Consider the following 15489-nt stretch of genomic DNA (forward strand, 5'->3'; position numbering starts at 1 on the left):
CGAAAAGGGTGCCTGGAGTGGCGCTCAGACAACATACAAAGCATCTGGAAAAAATTGCCGGAATTTCAGGAAAAAGCAACGATCCATGAACCATCAAGAGGCTCTTGCACTGTCGCTTAGCATCGGACTAGCTTAGCTCCAGTTTACAATTCAAAACAATCCAACACTGAAGACTCCATACAGCACTCAACTTACTCTACCATATGCCAACAAAGGAACATTTAACGAGGCAATATGTCCCCAAAACAAAACTTCCAGCTGCCGAAACCCGGGATTGAACCAGGGACATTTAGATCTTCAGTCTAACGCTCTCCCAACTGAGCTATTTTGGCATGAAAAGGGTGCCTGGAGTGGCGCTCAGACAACATACAAAGCATCTGGAAAAAATTGCCGGAATTTCGGGGAAAAGCAACGATCCATGAACCATCAAGAGGCTCTTGCACTGTCGCTTAGCATCGGACTAGCTTAGCTACAGTTTACAATTCAAAGCAATCTAACACTGAACTCTCCATACAGGCCTCAACCTCAGGGTGAGCACATAAGGGAAGCGAGTGAATCGCACCAGATTGCTGTGAATGAATGAAAATTGACAGACATTTCAGGAATGTTTGCTTTCTGCTTTCCAACTTTGTTGACTAGTTATATTAACTGGTGTGTTCTGAACTTCAGGGACAACACTGAAGACTCCATACAGCACTCAACTTACTCTACAATATGCCAACAAAGGAACATTTAACAAGGCAATATGTCCCCAAAACACAACTTCCAGCTGCCGAAACCCGGGATTGAACCAGGGACATTTAGATCTTCAGTCTAACGCTCTCCCAACTGAGCTATTTCGGCACAAAAAGGGTGCCTGGAGTGGCGCTCAGACAACATACAAAGCATCTGGAAAAAATTGACGGAATTTCGGGAAAAAGCAACGATCCATGAACCATCAAGAGGCTCTTGCACTGTCGCTTAGCATCGGACTAGCTTAGCTCCAGTTTACAATTCAAAACAATCCAACACTGAAGACTCCATACAGCACTCAACTTACTCTACCATATGCCAACAAAGGAACATTTAACGAGGCAATATGTCCCCAAAACAAAACTTCCAGCTGCCGAAACCCGGGATTGAACCAGGGACATTTAGATCTTCAGTCTAAAGCTCTCCCAACTGAGCTATTTTGGCATGAAAAGGGTGCCTGGAGTGGCGCTCAGACAACATACAAAGCATCTGGAAAAAATTGACGGAATTTCGGGAAAAAGCAACGATCCATGAACCATCAAGAGGCTCTTGCACTGTCGCTTTGCATCGGACTAGCTTAGCTACAGTTTACAATTCAAAGCAATCTAACACTGAACTCTCCACACAGGCCTCAACCTCAGGGTGAGCACATAAGGGAAGCGAGTGAATTGCACCAGATTGCTGTGAATGAATGAAAATTGACAGACATTTCAGGAATGTTTGCTTTCTGCTTTCCTACTTTGTTGACTAGTTATATTAACTGGTGTGTTCTGAACTTCAGGGACAACACTGAAGACTCCATACAGCACTCAACTTACTCTACCATATGCCAACAAAGGAACATTTAACAAGGCAATATGTCCCCAAAACACAACTTCCAGCTGCCGAAACCCGGGATTGAACCAGGGACATTTAGATCTTCAGTCTAACGCTCTCCCAACTGAGCTATTTCGGCACTAAAAGGGTGCCTGGAGTGGCGCTCAGACAACATACAAAGCATCTGGAAAAAATTGACGGAATTTCGGGAAAAAGCAACGATCCATGAACCATCAAGAGGCTCTTGCACTGTCGCTTAGCATCGGACTAGCTTAGCTACAGTTTACAATTCAAAGCAATCTAACACTGAACTCTCCATACAGGCCTCAACCTCAGGGTGAGCACATAAGGGAAGCGAGTGAATCGCACCAGATTGCTGTGAATGAATGAAAATTGACAGACATTTCAGGAATGTTTGATTTCTGCTTTCCTACTTTGTTGACTAGTTATATTAACTGGTGTGTTCTGAACTTCAGGGACAACACTGAAGACTCCATACAGCACTCAACTTACTCTACAATATGCCAACAAAGGAACATTTAACAAGGCAATATGTCCCCAAAACACAACTTCCAGCTGCCGAAACCCGGGATTGAACCAGGGACATTTAGATCTTCAGTCTAACGCTCTCCCAACTGAGCTATTTCGGCACAAAAATGGTGCCTGGATTGGCGCTCAGACAACATACAAAGCATCTGGAAAAAATTGCCGGAATTTCGGGGAAAAGCAACGATCCATGAACCATCAAGAGGCTCTTGCACTGTCGCTTAGCATCGGACTAGCTTAGCTCCAGTTTACAATTCAAAACAATCCAACACTGAAGACTCCATACAGCACTCAACTTACTCTACCATATGCCAACAAAGGAACATTTAACGAGGCAATATGTCCCCAAAACAAAACTTCCAGCTGCCGAAACCCGGGATTGAACCAGGGACATTTAGATCTTCAGTCTAACGCTCTCCCAACTGAGCTATTTTGGCATGAAAAGGGTGCCTGGAGTGGCGCTCAGACAACATACAAAGCATCTGGAAAAAATTGACGGAATTTCGGGAAAAAGCAACGATCCATGAACCATCAAGAGGCTCTTGCACTGTCGCTTAGCATCGGACTAGCTTAGCTCCAGTTTACAATTCAAAACAATCCAACACTGAAGACTCCATACAGGCCTCAACCTCAGGGTGAGCACATAAGGGAAGCGAGTGAATCGCACCAGATTGCTGTGAATGAATGAAAATTGACAGACATTTCAGGAATGTTTGCTTTCTGCTTTCCTACTTTGTTGATTAGTTATATTAACTGGTGTGTTCTGAACTTCAGGGACAACACTGAAGACTCCATACAGCACTCAACTTACTCTACAATATGCCAACAAAGGAACATTTAACAAGGCAATATGTCCCCAAAACACAACTTCCAGCTGCCGAAACCCGGGATTGAACCAGGGACATTTAGATCTTCAGTCTAACGCTCTCCCAACTGAGCTATTTCGGCACAAAAAGGGTGCCTGGAGTGGCGCTCAGACAACATACAAAGCATCTGGAAAAAATTGCCGGAATTTCGGGAAAAAGCAACGATCCATGAACCATCAAGAGGCTCTTGCACTGTCGCTTAGCATCGGACTAGCTTAGCTACAGTTTACAATTCAAAGCAATCTAACACTGAACTCTCCATACAGGCCTCAACCTCAGGGTGAGCACATAAGGGAAGCGAGTGAATCGCACCAGATTGCTGTGAATGAATGAAAATTGACAGACATTTCAGGAATGTTTGCTTTCTGCTTTCCTACTTTGTTGACTAGTTATATTAACTGGTGTGTTCTGAACTTCAGGGACAACACTGAAGACTCCATACAGCACTCAACTTACTCTACCATATGCCAACAAAGGAACATTTAACGAGGCAATATGTCCCCAAAACACAACTTCCAGCTGCCGAAACCCGGGATTGAACCAGGGACATTTAGATCTTCAGTCTAACGCTCTCCCAACTGAGCTATTTCGGCACGAAAAGGGTGCCTGGAGTGGCGCTCAGACAACATACAAAGCATCTGGAAAAAATTGCCGGAATTTCAGGAAAAAGCAACGATCCATGAACCATCAAGAGGCTCTTGCACTGTCGCTTAGCATCGGACTAGCTTAGCTCCAGTTTACAATTCAAAACAATCCAACACTGAAGACTCCATACAGCACTCAACTTACTCTACCATATGCCAACAAAGGAACATTTAACGAGGCAATATGTCCCCAAAACAAAACTTCCAGCTGCCGAAACCCGGGATTGAACCAGGGACATTTAGATCTTCAGTCGAACGCTCTCCCAACTGAGCTATTTTGGCATGAAAAGGGTGCCTGGAGTGGCGCTCAGACAACATACAAAGCATCTGGAAAAAATTGCCGGAATTTCGGGGAAAAGCAACGATCCATGAACCATCAAGAGGCTCTTGCACTGTCGCTTAGCATCGGACTAGCTTAGCTCCAGTTTACAATTCAAAACAATCCAACACTGAAGACTCCATACAGCACTCAACTTACTCTACCATATGCCAACAAAGGAACATTTAACGAGGCAATATGTCCCCAAAACAAAACTTCCAGCTGCCGAAACCCGGGATTGAACCAGGGACATTTAGATCTTCAGTCTAACGCTCTCCCAACTGAGCTATTTTGGCATGAAAAGGGTGCCTGGAGTGGCGCTCAGACAACATACAAAGCATCTGGAAAAAATTGCCGGAATTTCGGGAAAAAGCAACGATCCATGAACCATCAAGAGGCTCTTGCACTGTCGCTTAGCATCGGACTAGCTTAGCTACAGTTTACAATTCAAAGCAATCTAACACTGAACTCTCCATACAGGCCTCAACCTCAGGGTGAGCACATAAGGGAAGCGAGTGAATCGCACCAGATTGCTGTGAATGAATGAAAATTGACAGACATTTCAGGAATGTTTGCTTTCTGCTTTCCTACTTTGTTGACTAGTTATATTAACTGGTGTGTTCTGAACTTCAGGGACAACACTGAAGACTCCATACAGCACTCAACTTACTCTACCATATGCCAACAAAGGAACATTTAACAAGGCAATATGTCCCCAAAACACAACTTCCAGCTGCCGAAACCCGGGATTGAACCAGGGACATTTAGATCTTCAGTCTAACGCTCTCCCAACTGAGCTATTTCGGCACTAAAAGGGTGCCTGGAGTGGCGCTCAGACAACATACAAAGCATCTGGAAAAAATTGACGGAATTTCGGGAAAAAGCAACGATCCATGAACCATCAAGAGGCTCTTGCACTGTCGCTTAGCATCGGACTAGCTTAGCTCCAGTTTACAATTCAAAACAATCCAACACTGAAGACTCCATACAGCACTCAACTTACTCTACCATATGCCAACAAAGGAACATTTAACGAGGCAATATGTCCCCAAAACAAAACTTCCAGCTGCCGAAACCCGGGATTGAACCAGGGACATTTAGATCTTCAGTCTAAAGCTCTCCCAACTGAGCTATTTTGGCATGAAAAGGGTGCCTGGAGTGGCGCTCAGACAACATACAAAGCATCTGGAAAAAATTGACGGAATTTCGGGAAAAAGCAACGATCCATGAACCATCAAGAGGCTCTTGCACTGTCGCTTAGCATCGGACTAGCTTAGCTCCAGTTTACAATTCAAAACAATCCAACACTGAAGACTCCATACAGGCCTCAACCTCAGGGTGAGCACATAAGGGAAGCGAGTGAATCGCACCAGATTGCTGTGAATGAATGAAAATTGACAGACATTTCAGGAATGTTTGCTTTCTGCTTTCCTACTTTGTTGATTAGTTATATTAACTGGTGTGTTCTGAACTTCAGGGACAACACTGAAGACTCCATACAGCACTCAACTTACTCTACAATATGCCAACAAAGGAACATTTAACAAGGCAATATGTCCCCAAAACACAACTTCCAGCTGCCGAAACCCGGGATTGAACCAGGGACATTTAGATCTTCAGTCTAACGCTCTCCCAACTGAGCTATTTCGGCACTAAAAGGGTGCCTGGAGTGGCGCTCAGACAACATACAAAGCATCTGGAAAAAATTGACGGAATTTCGGGAAAAAGCAACGATCCATGAACCATCAAGAGGCTCTTGCACTGTCGCTTAGCATCGGACTAGCTTAGCTACAGTTTACAATTCAAAGCAATCTAACACTGAACTCTCCATACAGGCCTCAACCTCAGGGTGAGCACATAAGGGAAGCGAGTGAATCGCACCAGATTGCTGTGAATGAATGAAAATTGACAGATATTTCAGGAATGTTTGCTTTCTGCTTTCCTACTTTGTTGACTAGTTATATTAACTGGTGTGTTCTGAACTTCAGGGACAACACTGAAGACTCCATACAGCACTCAACTTACTCTACCATATGCCAACAAAGGAACATTTAACGAGGCAATATGTCCCCAAAACACAACTTCCAGCTGCCGAAACCCGGGATTGAACCAGGGACATTTAGATCTTCAGTCTAACGCTCTCCCAACTGAGCTATTTCGGCACGAAAAGGGTGCCTGGAGTGGCGCTCAGACAACATACAAAGCATCTGGAAAAAATTGCCGGAATTTCAGGAAAAAGCAACGATCCATGAACCATCAAGAGGCTCTTGCACTGTCGCTTAGCATCGGACTAGCTTAGCTCCAGTTTACAATTCAAAACAATCCAACACTGAAGACTCCATACAGCACTCAACTTACTCTACCATATGCCAACAAAGGAACATTTAACGAGGCAATATGTCCCCAAAACAAAACTTCCAGCTGCCGAAACCCGGGATTGAACCAGGGACATTTAGATCTTCAGTCTAAAGCTCTCCCAACTGAGCTATTTTGGCATGAAAAGGGTGCCTGGAGTGGCGCTCAGACAACATACAAAGCATCTGGAAAAAATTGACGGAATTTCGGGAAAAAGCAACGATCCATGAACCATCAAGAGGCTCTTGCACTGTCGCTTAGCATCGGACTAGCTTAGCTCCAGTTTACAATTCAAAACAATCCAACACTGAAGACTCCATACAGGCCTCAACCTCAGGGTGAGCACATAAGGGAAGCGAGTGAATCGCACCAGATTGCTGTGAATGAATGAAAATTGACAGACATTTCAGGAATGTTTGCTTTCTGCTTTCCTACTTTGTTGATTAGTTATATTAACTGGTGTGTTCTGAACTTCAGGGACAACACTGAAGACTCCATACAGCACTCAACTTACTCTACAATATGCCAACAAAGGAACATTTAACAAGGCAATATGTCCCCAAAACACAACTTCCAGCTGCCGAAACCCGGGATTGAACCAGGGACATTTAGATCTTCAGTCTAACGCTCTCCCAACTGAGCTATTTCGGCACTAAAAGGGTGCCTGGAGTGGCGCTCAGACAACATACAAAGCATCTGGAAAAAATTGACGGAATTTCGGGAAAAAGCAACGATCCATGAACCATCAAGAGGCTCTTGCACTGTCGCTTAGCATCGGACTAGCTTAGCTACAGTTTACAATTCAAAGCAATCTAACACTGAACTCTCCATACAGGCCTCAACCTCAGGGTGAGCACATAAGGGAAGCGAGTGAATCGCACCAGATTGCTGTGAATGAATGAAAATTGACAGATATTTCAGGAATGTTTGCTTTCTGCTTTCCTACTTTGTTGACTAGTTATATTAACTGGTGTGTTCTGAACTTCAGGGACAACACTGAAGACTCCATACAGCACTCAACTTACTCTACCATATGCCAACAAAGGAACATTTAACGAGGCAATATGTCCCCAAAACACAACTTCCAGCTGCCGAAACCCGGGATTGAACCAGGGACATTTAGATCTTCAGTCTAACGCTCTCCCAACTGAGCTATTTCGGCACGAAAAGGGTGCCTGGAGTGGCGCTCAGACAACATACAAAGCATCTGGAAAAAATTGCCGGAATTTCAGGAAAAAGCAACGATCCATGAACCATCAAGAGGCTCTTGCACTGTCGCTTAGCATCGGACTAGCTTAGCTCCAGTTTACAATTCAAAACAATCCAACACTGAAGACTCCATACAGCACTCAACTTACTCTACCATATGCCAACAAAGGAACATTTAACGAGGCAATATGTCCCCAAAACAAAACTTCCAGCTGCCGAAACCCGGGATTGAACCAGGGACATTTAGATCTTCAGTCTAACGCTCTCCCAACTGAGCTATTTTGGCATGAAAAGGGTGCCTGGAGTGGCGCTCAGACAACATACAAAGCATCTGGAAAAAATTGCCGGAATTTCGGGGAAAAGCAACGATCCATGAACCATCAAGAGGCTCTTGCACTGTCGCTTAGCATCGGACTAGCTTAGCTACAGTTTACAATTCAAAGCAATCTAACACTGAACTCTCCATACAGGCCTCAACCTCAGGGTGAGCACATAAGGGAAGCGAGTGAATCGCACCAGATTGCTGTGAATGAATGAAAATTGACAGACATTTCAGGAATGTTTGCTTTCTGCTTTCCAACTTTGTTGACTAGTTATATTAACTGGTGTGTTCTGAACTTCAGGGACAACACTGAAGACTCCATACAGCACTCAACTTACTCTACAATATGCCAACAAAGGAACATTTAACAAGGCAATATGTCCCCAAAACACAACTTCCAGCTGCCGAAACCCGGGATTGAACCAGGGACATTTAGATCTTCAGTCTAACGCTCTCCCAACTGAGCTATTTCGGCACAAAAAGGGTGCCTGGAGTGGCGCTCAGACAACATACAAAGCATCTGGAAAAAATTGACGGAATTTCGGGAAAAAGCAACGATCCATGAACCATCAAGAGGCTCTTGCACTGTCGCTTAGCATCGGACTAGCTTAGCTCCAGTTTACAATTCAAAACAATCCAACACTGAAGACTCCATACAGCACTCAACTTACTCTACCATATGCCAACAAAGGAACATTTAACGAGGCAATATGTCCCCAAAACAAAACTTCCAGCTGCCGAAACCCGGGATTGAACCAGGGACATTTAGATCTTCAGTCTAAAGCTCTCCCAACTGAGCTATTTTGGCATGAAAAGGGTGCCTGGAGTGGCGCTCAGACAACATACAAAGCATCTGGAAAAAATTGACGGAATTTCGGGAAAAAGCAACGATCCATGAACCATCAAGAGGCTCTTGCACTGTCGCTTTGCATCGGACTAGCTTAGCTACAGTTTACAATTCAAAGCAATCTAACACTGAACTCTCCACACAGGCCTCAACCTCAGGGTGAGCACATAAGGGAAGCGAGTGAATTGCACCAGATTGCTGTGAATGAATGAAAATTGACAGACATTTCAGGAATGTTTGCTTTCTGCTTTCCTACTTTGTTGACTAGTTATATTAACTGGTGTGTTCTGAACTTCAGGGACAACACTGAAGACTCCATACAGCACTCAACTTACTCTACCATATGCCAACAAAGGAACATTTAACAAGGCAATATGTCCCCAAAACACAACTTCCAGCTGCCGAAACCCGGGATTGAACCAGGGACATTTAGATCTTCAGTCTAACGCTCTCCCAACTGAGCTATTTCGGCACTAAAAGGGTGCCTGGAGTGGCGCTCAGACAACATACAAAGCATCTGGAAAAAATTGACGGAATTTCGGGAAAAAGCAACGATCCATGAACCATCAAGAGGCTCTTGCACTGTCGCTTAGCATCGGACTAGCTTAGCTACAGTTTACAATTCAAAGCAATCTAACACTGAACTCTCCATACAGGCCTCAACCTCAGGGTGAGCACATAAGGGAAGCGAGTGAATCGCACCAGATTGCTGTGAATGAATGAAAATTGACAGACATTTCAGGAATGTTTGATTTCTGCTTTCCTACTTTGTTGACTAGTTATATTAACTGGTGTGTTCTGAACTTCAGGGACAACACTGAAGACTCCATACAGCACTCAACTTACTCTACAATATGCCAACAAAGGAACATTTAACAAGGCAATATGTCCCCAAAACACAACTTCCAGCTGCCGAAACCCGGGATTGAACCAGGGACATTTAGATCTTCAGTCTAACGCTCTCCCAACTGAGCTATTTCGGCACAAAAATGGTGCCTGGATTGGCGCTCAGACAACATACAAAGCATCTGGAAAAAATTGCCGGAATTTCGGGGAAAAGCAACGATCCATGAACCATCAAGAGGCTCTTGCACTGTCGCTTAGCATCGGACTAGCTTAGCTCCAGTTTACAATTCAAAACAATCCAACACTGAAGACTCCATACAGCACTCAACTTACTCTACCATATGCCAACAAAGGAACATTTAACGAGGCAATATGTCCCCAAAACAAAACTTCCAGCTGCCGAAACCCGGGATTGAACCAGGGACATTTAGATCTTCAGTCTAACGCTCTCCCAACTGAGCTATTTTGGCATGAAAAGGGTGCCTGGAGTGGCGCTCAGACAACATACAAAGCATCTGGAAAAAATTGACGGAATTTCGGGAAAAAGCAACGATCCATGAACCATCAAGAGGCTCTTGCACTGTCGCTTAGCATCGGACTAGCTTAGCTCCAGTTTACAATTCAAAACAATCCAACACTGAAGACTCCATACAGGCCTCAACCTCAGGGTGAGCACATAAGGGAAGCGAGTGAATCGCACCAGATTGCTGTGAATGAATGAAAATTGACAGACATTTCAGGAATGTTTGCTTTCTGCTTTCCTACTTTGTTGATTAGTTATATTAACTGGTGTGTTCTGAACTTCAGGGACAACACTGAAGACTCCATACAGCACTCAACTTACTCTACAATATGCCAACAAAGGAACATTTAACAAGGCAATATGTCCCCAAAACACAACTTCCAGCTGCCGAAACCCGGGATTGAACCAGGGACATTTAGATCTTCAGTCTAACGCTCTCCCAACTGAGCTATTTCGGCACAAAAAGGGTGCCTGGAGTGGCGCTCAGACAACATACAAAGCATCTGGAAAAAATTGCCGGAATTTCGGGAAAAAGCAACGATCCATGAACCATCAAGAGGCTCTTGCACTGTCGCTTAGCATCGGACTAGCTTAGCTACAGTTTACAATTCAAAGCAATCTAACACTGAACTCTCCATACAGGCCTCAACCTCAGGGTGAGCACATAAGGGAAGCGAGTGAATCGCACCAGATTGCTGTGAATGAATGAAAATTGACAGACATTTCAGGAATGTTTGCTTTCTGCTTTCCTACTTTGTTGACTAGTTATATTAACTGGTGTGTTCTGAACTTCAGGGACAACACTGAAGACTCCATACAGCACTCAACTTACTCTACCATATGCCAACAAAGGAACATTTAACGAGGCAATATGTCCCCAAAACACAACTTCCAGCTGCCGAAACCCGGGATTGAACCAGGGACATTTAGATCTTCAGTCTAACGCTCTCCCAACTGAGCTATTTCGGCACGAAAAGGGTGCCTGGAGTGGCGCTCAGACAACATACAAAGCATCTGGAAAAAATTGCCGGAATTTCAGGAAAAAGCAACGATCCATGAACCATCAAGAGGCTCTTGCACTGTCGCTTAGCATCGGACTAGCTTAGCTCCAGTTTACAATTCAAAACAATCCAACACTGAAGACTCCATACAGCACTCAACTTACTCTACCATATGCCAACAAAGGAACATTTAACGAGGCAATATGTCCCCAAAACAAAACTTCCAGCTGCCGAAACCCGGGATTGAACCAGGGACATTTAGATCTTCAGTCGAACGCTCTCCCAACTGAGCTATTTTGGCATGAAAAGGGTGCCTGGAGTGGCGCTCAGACAACATACAAAGCATCTGGAAAAAATTGCCGGAATTTCGGGGAAAAGCAACGATCCATGAACCATCAAGAGGCTCTTGCACTGTCGCTTAGCATCGGACTAGCTTAGCTCCAGTTTACAATTCAAAACAATCCAACACTGAAGACTCCATACAGCACTCAACTTACTCTACCATATGCCAACAAAGGAACATTTAACGAGGCAATATGTCCCCAAAACAAAACTTCCAGCTGCCGAAACCCGGGATTGAACCAGGGACATTTAGATCTTCAGTCTAACGCTCTCCCAACTGAGCTATTTTGGCATGAAAAGGGTGCCTGGAGTGGCGCTCAGACAACATACAAAGCATCTGGAAAAAATTGCCGGAATTTCGGGAAAAAGCAACGATCCATGAACCATCAAGAGGCTCTTGCACTGTCGCTTAGCATCGGACTAGCTTAGCTACAGTTTACAATTCAAAGCAATCTAACACTGAACTCTCCATACAGGCCTCAACCTCAGGGTGAGCACATAAGGGAAGCGAGTGAATCGCACCAGATTGCTGTGAATGAATGAAAATTGACAGACATTTCAGGAATGTTTGCTTTCTGCTTTCCTACTTTGTTGACTAGTTATATTAACTGGTGTGTTCTGAACTTCAGGGACAACACTGAAGACTCCATACAGCACTCAACTTACTCTACCATATGCCAACAAAGGAACATTTAACAAGGCAATATGTCCCCAAAACACAACTTCCAGCTGCCGAAACCCGGGATTGAACCAGGGACATTTAGATCTTCAGTCTAACGCTCTCCCAACTGAGCTATTTCGGCACTAAAAGGGTGCCTGGAGTGGCGCTCAGACAACATACAAAGCATCTGGAAAAAATTGACGGAATTTCGGGAAAAAGCAACGATCCATGAACCATCAAGAGGCTCTTGCACTGTCGCTTAGCATCGGACTAGCTTAGCTACAGTTTACAATTCAAAGCAATCTAACACTGAACTCTCCATACAGGCCTCAACCTCAGGGTGAGCACATAAGGGAAGCGAGTGAATCGCACCAGATTGCTGTGAATGAATGAAAATTGACAGACATTTCAGGAATGTTTGATTTCTGCTTTCCTACTTTGTTGACTAGTTATATTAACTGGTGTGTTCTGAACTTCAGGGACAACACTGAAGACTCCATACAGCACTCAACTTACTCTACAATATGCCAACAAAGGAACATTTAACAAGGCAATATGTCCCCAAAACACAACTTCCAGCTGCCGAAACCCGGGATTGAACCAGGGACATTTAGATCTTCAGTCTAACGCTCTCCCAACTGAGCTATTTCGGCACAAAAATGGTGCCTGGATTGGCGCTCAGACAACATACAAAGCATCTGGAAAAAATTGCCGGAATTTCGGGGAAAAGCAACGATCCATGAACCATCAAGAGGCTCTTGCACTGTCGCTTAGCATCGGACTAGCTTAGCTACAGTTTACAATTCAAAGCAATCTAACACTGAACTCTCCATACAGGCCTCAACCTCAGGGTGAGCACATAAGGGAAGCGAGTGAATCGCACCAGATTGCTGTGAATGAATGAAAATTGACAGACATTTCAGGAATGTTTGCTTTCTGCTTTCCTACTTTGTTGACTAGTTATATTAACTGGTGTGTTCTGAACTTCAGGGACAACACTGAAGACTCCATACAGCACTCAACTTACTCTACCATATGCCAACAAAGGAACATTTAACCAGGCAATATGTCCCCAAAACACAACTTCCAGCTGCCGAAACCCGGGATTGAACCAGGGACATTTAGATCTTCAGTCTAACGCTCTCCCAACTGAGCTATTTTGGCATGAAAAGGGTGCCTGGAGTGGCGCTCAGACAACATACAAAGCATCTGGAAAAAATTGACGGAATTTCGGGAAAAAGCAACGATCCATGAACCATCAAGAGGCTCTTGCACTGTCGCTTAGCATCGGACTAGCTTAGCTCCAGTTTACAATTCAAAACAATCCAACACTGAAGACTCCATACAGGCCTCAACCTCAGGGTGAGCACATAAGGGAAGCGAGTGAATCGCACCAGATTGCTGTGAATGAATGAAAATTGACAGACATTTCAGGAATGTTTGCTTTCTGCTTTCCTACTTTGTTGATTAGTTATATTAACTGGTGTGTTCTGAACTTCAGGGACAACACTGAAGACTCCATACAGCACTCAACTTACTCTACAATATGCCAACAAAGGAACATTTAACAAGGCAATATGTCCCCAAAACACAACTTCCAGCTGCCGAAACCCGGGATTGAACCAGGGACATTTAGATCTTCAGTCTAACGCTCTCCCAACTGAGCTATTTCGGCACTAAAAGGGTGCCTGGAGTGGCGCTCAGACAACATACAAAGCATCTGGAAAAAATTGACGGAATTTCGGGAAAAAGCAACGATCCATGAACCATCAAGAGGCTCTTGCACTGTCGCTTAGCATCGGACTAGCTTAGCTACAGTTTACAATTCAAAGCAATCTAACACTGAACTCTCCATACAGGCCTCAACCTCAGGGTGAGCACATAAGGGAAGCGAGTGAATCGCACCAGATTGCTGTGAATGAATGAAAATTGACAGATATTTCAGGAATGTTTGCTTTCTGCTTTCCTACTTTGTTGACTAGTTATATTAACTGGTGTGTTCTGAACTTCAGGGACAACACTGAAGACTCCATACAGCACTCAACTTACTCTACCATATGCCAACAAAGGAACATTTAACGAGGCAATATGTCCCCAAAACACAACTTCCAGCTGCCGAAACCCGGGATTGAACCAGGGACATTTAGATCTTCAGTCTAACGCTCTCCCAACTGAGCTATTTCGGCACGAAAAGGGTGCCTGGAGTGGCGCTCAGACAACATACAAAGCATCTGGAAAAAATTGCCGGAATTTCAGGAAAAAGCAACGATCCATGAACCATCAAGAGGCTCTTGCACTGTCGCTTAGCATCGGACTAGCTTAGCTCCAGTTTACAATTCAAAACAATCCAACACTGAAGACTCCATACAGCACTCAACTTACTCTACCATATGCCAACAAAGGAACATTTAACGAGGCAATATGTCCCCAAAACAAAACTTCCAGCTGCCGAAACCCGGGATTGAACCAGGGACATTTAGATCTTCAGTCTAACGCTCTCCCAACTGAGTTATTTTGGCATGAAAAGGGTGCCTGGAGTGGCGCTCAGACAACATACAAAGCATCTGGAAAAAATTGCCGGAATTTCGGGAAAAAGCAACGATCCATGAACCATCAAGAGGCTCTTGCACTGTCGCTTAGCATCGGACTAGCTTAGCTACAGTTTACAATTCAAAGCAATCTAACACTGAACTCTCCATACAGGCCTCAACCTCAGGGTGAGCACATAAGGGAAGCGAGTGAATCGCACCAGATTGCTGTGAATGAATGAAAATTGACAGACATTTCAGGAATGTTTGCTTTCTGCTTTCCAACTTTGTTGACTAGTTATATTAACTGGTGTGTTCTGAACTTCAGGGACAACACTGAAGACTCCATACAGCACTCAACTTACTCTACAATATGCCAACAAAGGAACATTTAACAAGGCAATATGTCCCCAAAACACAACTTCCAGCTGCCGAAACCCGGGATTGAACCAGGGACATTTAGATCTTCAGTCTAACGCTCTCCCAACTGAGCTATTTCGGCACAAAAAGGGTGCCTGGAGTGGCGCTCAGACAACATACAAAGCATCTGGAAAAAATTGCCGGAATTTCGGGAAAAAGCAACGATCCATGAACCATCAAGAGGCTCTTGCACTGTCGCTTAGCATCGGACTAGCTTAGCTCCAGTTTACAATTCAAAACAATCCAACACTGAAGACTCCATACAGCACTCAACTTACTCTACCATATGCCAACAAAGGAACATTTAACGAGGCAATATGTCCCCAAAACAAAACTTCCAGCTGCCGAAACCCGGGATTGAACCAGGGACATTTAGATCTTCAGTCTAAAGCTCTCCCAACTGAGCTATTTTGGCATGAAAAGGGTGCCTGGAGTGGCGCTCAGACAACATACAAAGCATCTGGAAAAAATTGACGGAATTTCGTGAAAAAGCAACGATCCATGAACCATCA

At 44.3% G+C, this 15489-nt stretch overlaps 1 protein-coding gene and 20 non-coding genes across 21 annotated transcripts in view; all 21 read right to left on the reverse strand.

Moving 5' to 3' along the window:
* The window catches only part of slc60a1a (solute carrier family 60 member 1a), a 156340-nt gene that overhangs the window by 97559 nt on the left and 43292 nt on the right, over positions 1 to 15489 (reverse strand). The window lies entirely within an intron of this gene.
* On the reverse strand, positions 771 to 843 carry trnaf-gaa (transfer RNA phenylalanine (anticodon GAA)). The gene has a single exon. It is a non-coding gene; the product is annotated as a tRNA-Phe (tRNA).
* Positions 1615 to 1687, reverse strand: trnaf-gaa (transfer RNA phenylalanine (anticodon GAA)). The gene has a single exon. It is a non-coding gene; the product is annotated as a tRNA-Phe (tRNA).
* On the reverse strand, positions 2126 to 2198 carry trnaf-gaa (transfer RNA phenylalanine (anticodon GAA)). Its single transcript has one exon. It is a non-coding gene; the product is annotated as a tRNA-Phe (tRNA).
* trnaf-gaa (transfer RNA phenylalanine (anticodon GAA)) lies at positions 2970 to 3042 on the reverse strand. Its single transcript has one exon. It is a non-coding gene; the product is annotated as a tRNA-Phe (tRNA).
* On the reverse strand, positions 3481 to 3553 carry trnaf-gaa (transfer RNA phenylalanine (anticodon GAA)). Its single transcript has one exon. It is a non-coding gene; the product is annotated as a tRNA-Phe (tRNA).
* trnaf-gaa (transfer RNA phenylalanine (anticodon GAA)) lies at positions 4658 to 4730 on the reverse strand. The gene has a single exon. It is a non-coding gene; the product is annotated as a tRNA-Phe (tRNA).
* Positions 5502 to 5574, reverse strand: trnaf-gaa (transfer RNA phenylalanine (anticodon GAA)). The gene has a single exon. It is a non-coding gene; the product is annotated as a tRNA-Phe (tRNA).
* Positions 6013 to 6085, reverse strand: trnaf-gaa (transfer RNA phenylalanine (anticodon GAA)). Its single transcript has one exon. It is a non-coding gene; the product is annotated as a tRNA-Phe (tRNA).
* trnaf-gaa (transfer RNA phenylalanine (anticodon GAA)) lies at positions 6857 to 6929 on the reverse strand. Its single transcript has one exon. It is a non-coding gene; the product is annotated as a tRNA-Phe (tRNA).
* Positions 7368 to 7440, reverse strand: trnaf-gaa (transfer RNA phenylalanine (anticodon GAA)). The gene has a single exon. It is a non-coding gene; the product is annotated as a tRNA-Phe (tRNA).
* trnaf-gaa (transfer RNA phenylalanine (anticodon GAA)) lies at positions 8212 to 8284 on the reverse strand. Its single transcript has one exon. It is a non-coding gene; the product is annotated as a tRNA-Phe (tRNA).
* Positions 9056 to 9128, reverse strand: trnaf-gaa (transfer RNA phenylalanine (anticodon GAA)). The gene has a single exon. It is a non-coding gene; the product is annotated as a tRNA-Phe (tRNA).
* Positions 9567 to 9639, reverse strand: trnaf-gaa (transfer RNA phenylalanine (anticodon GAA)). The gene has a single exon. It is a non-coding gene; the product is annotated as a tRNA-Phe (tRNA).
* On the reverse strand, positions 10411 to 10483 carry trnaf-gaa (transfer RNA phenylalanine (anticodon GAA)). Its single transcript has one exon. It is a non-coding gene; the product is annotated as a tRNA-Phe (tRNA).
* trnaf-gaa (transfer RNA phenylalanine (anticodon GAA)) lies at positions 10922 to 10994 on the reverse strand. Its single transcript has one exon. It is a non-coding gene; the product is annotated as a tRNA-Phe (tRNA).
* Positions 12099 to 12171, reverse strand: trnaf-gaa (transfer RNA phenylalanine (anticodon GAA)). Its single transcript has one exon. It is a non-coding gene; the product is annotated as a tRNA-Phe (tRNA).
* trnaf-gaa (transfer RNA phenylalanine (anticodon GAA)) lies at positions 12610 to 12682 on the reverse strand. The gene has a single exon. It is a non-coding gene; the product is annotated as a tRNA-Phe (tRNA).
* On the reverse strand, positions 13632 to 13704 carry trnaf-gaa (transfer RNA phenylalanine (anticodon GAA)). Its single transcript has one exon. It is a non-coding gene; the product is annotated as a tRNA-Phe (tRNA).
* Positions 14143 to 14215, reverse strand: trnaf-gaa (transfer RNA phenylalanine (anticodon GAA)). Its single transcript has one exon. It is a non-coding gene; the product is annotated as a tRNA-Phe (tRNA).
* Positions 14987 to 15059, reverse strand: trnaf-gaa (transfer RNA phenylalanine (anticodon GAA)). Its single transcript has one exon. It is a non-coding gene; the product is annotated as a tRNA-Phe (tRNA).

This window comes from Anarhichas minor, unplaced genomic scaffold (assembly GCF_050575085.1).
Source record: "Anarhichas minor isolate MPS153535 unplaced genomic scaffold, ASM5057508v1 ptg000023l, whole genome shotgun sequence".
Classification (NCBI taxonomy): Eukaryota; Metazoa; Chordata; class Actinopteri; order Perciformes; family Anarhichadidae; genus Anarhichas; species Anarhichas minor.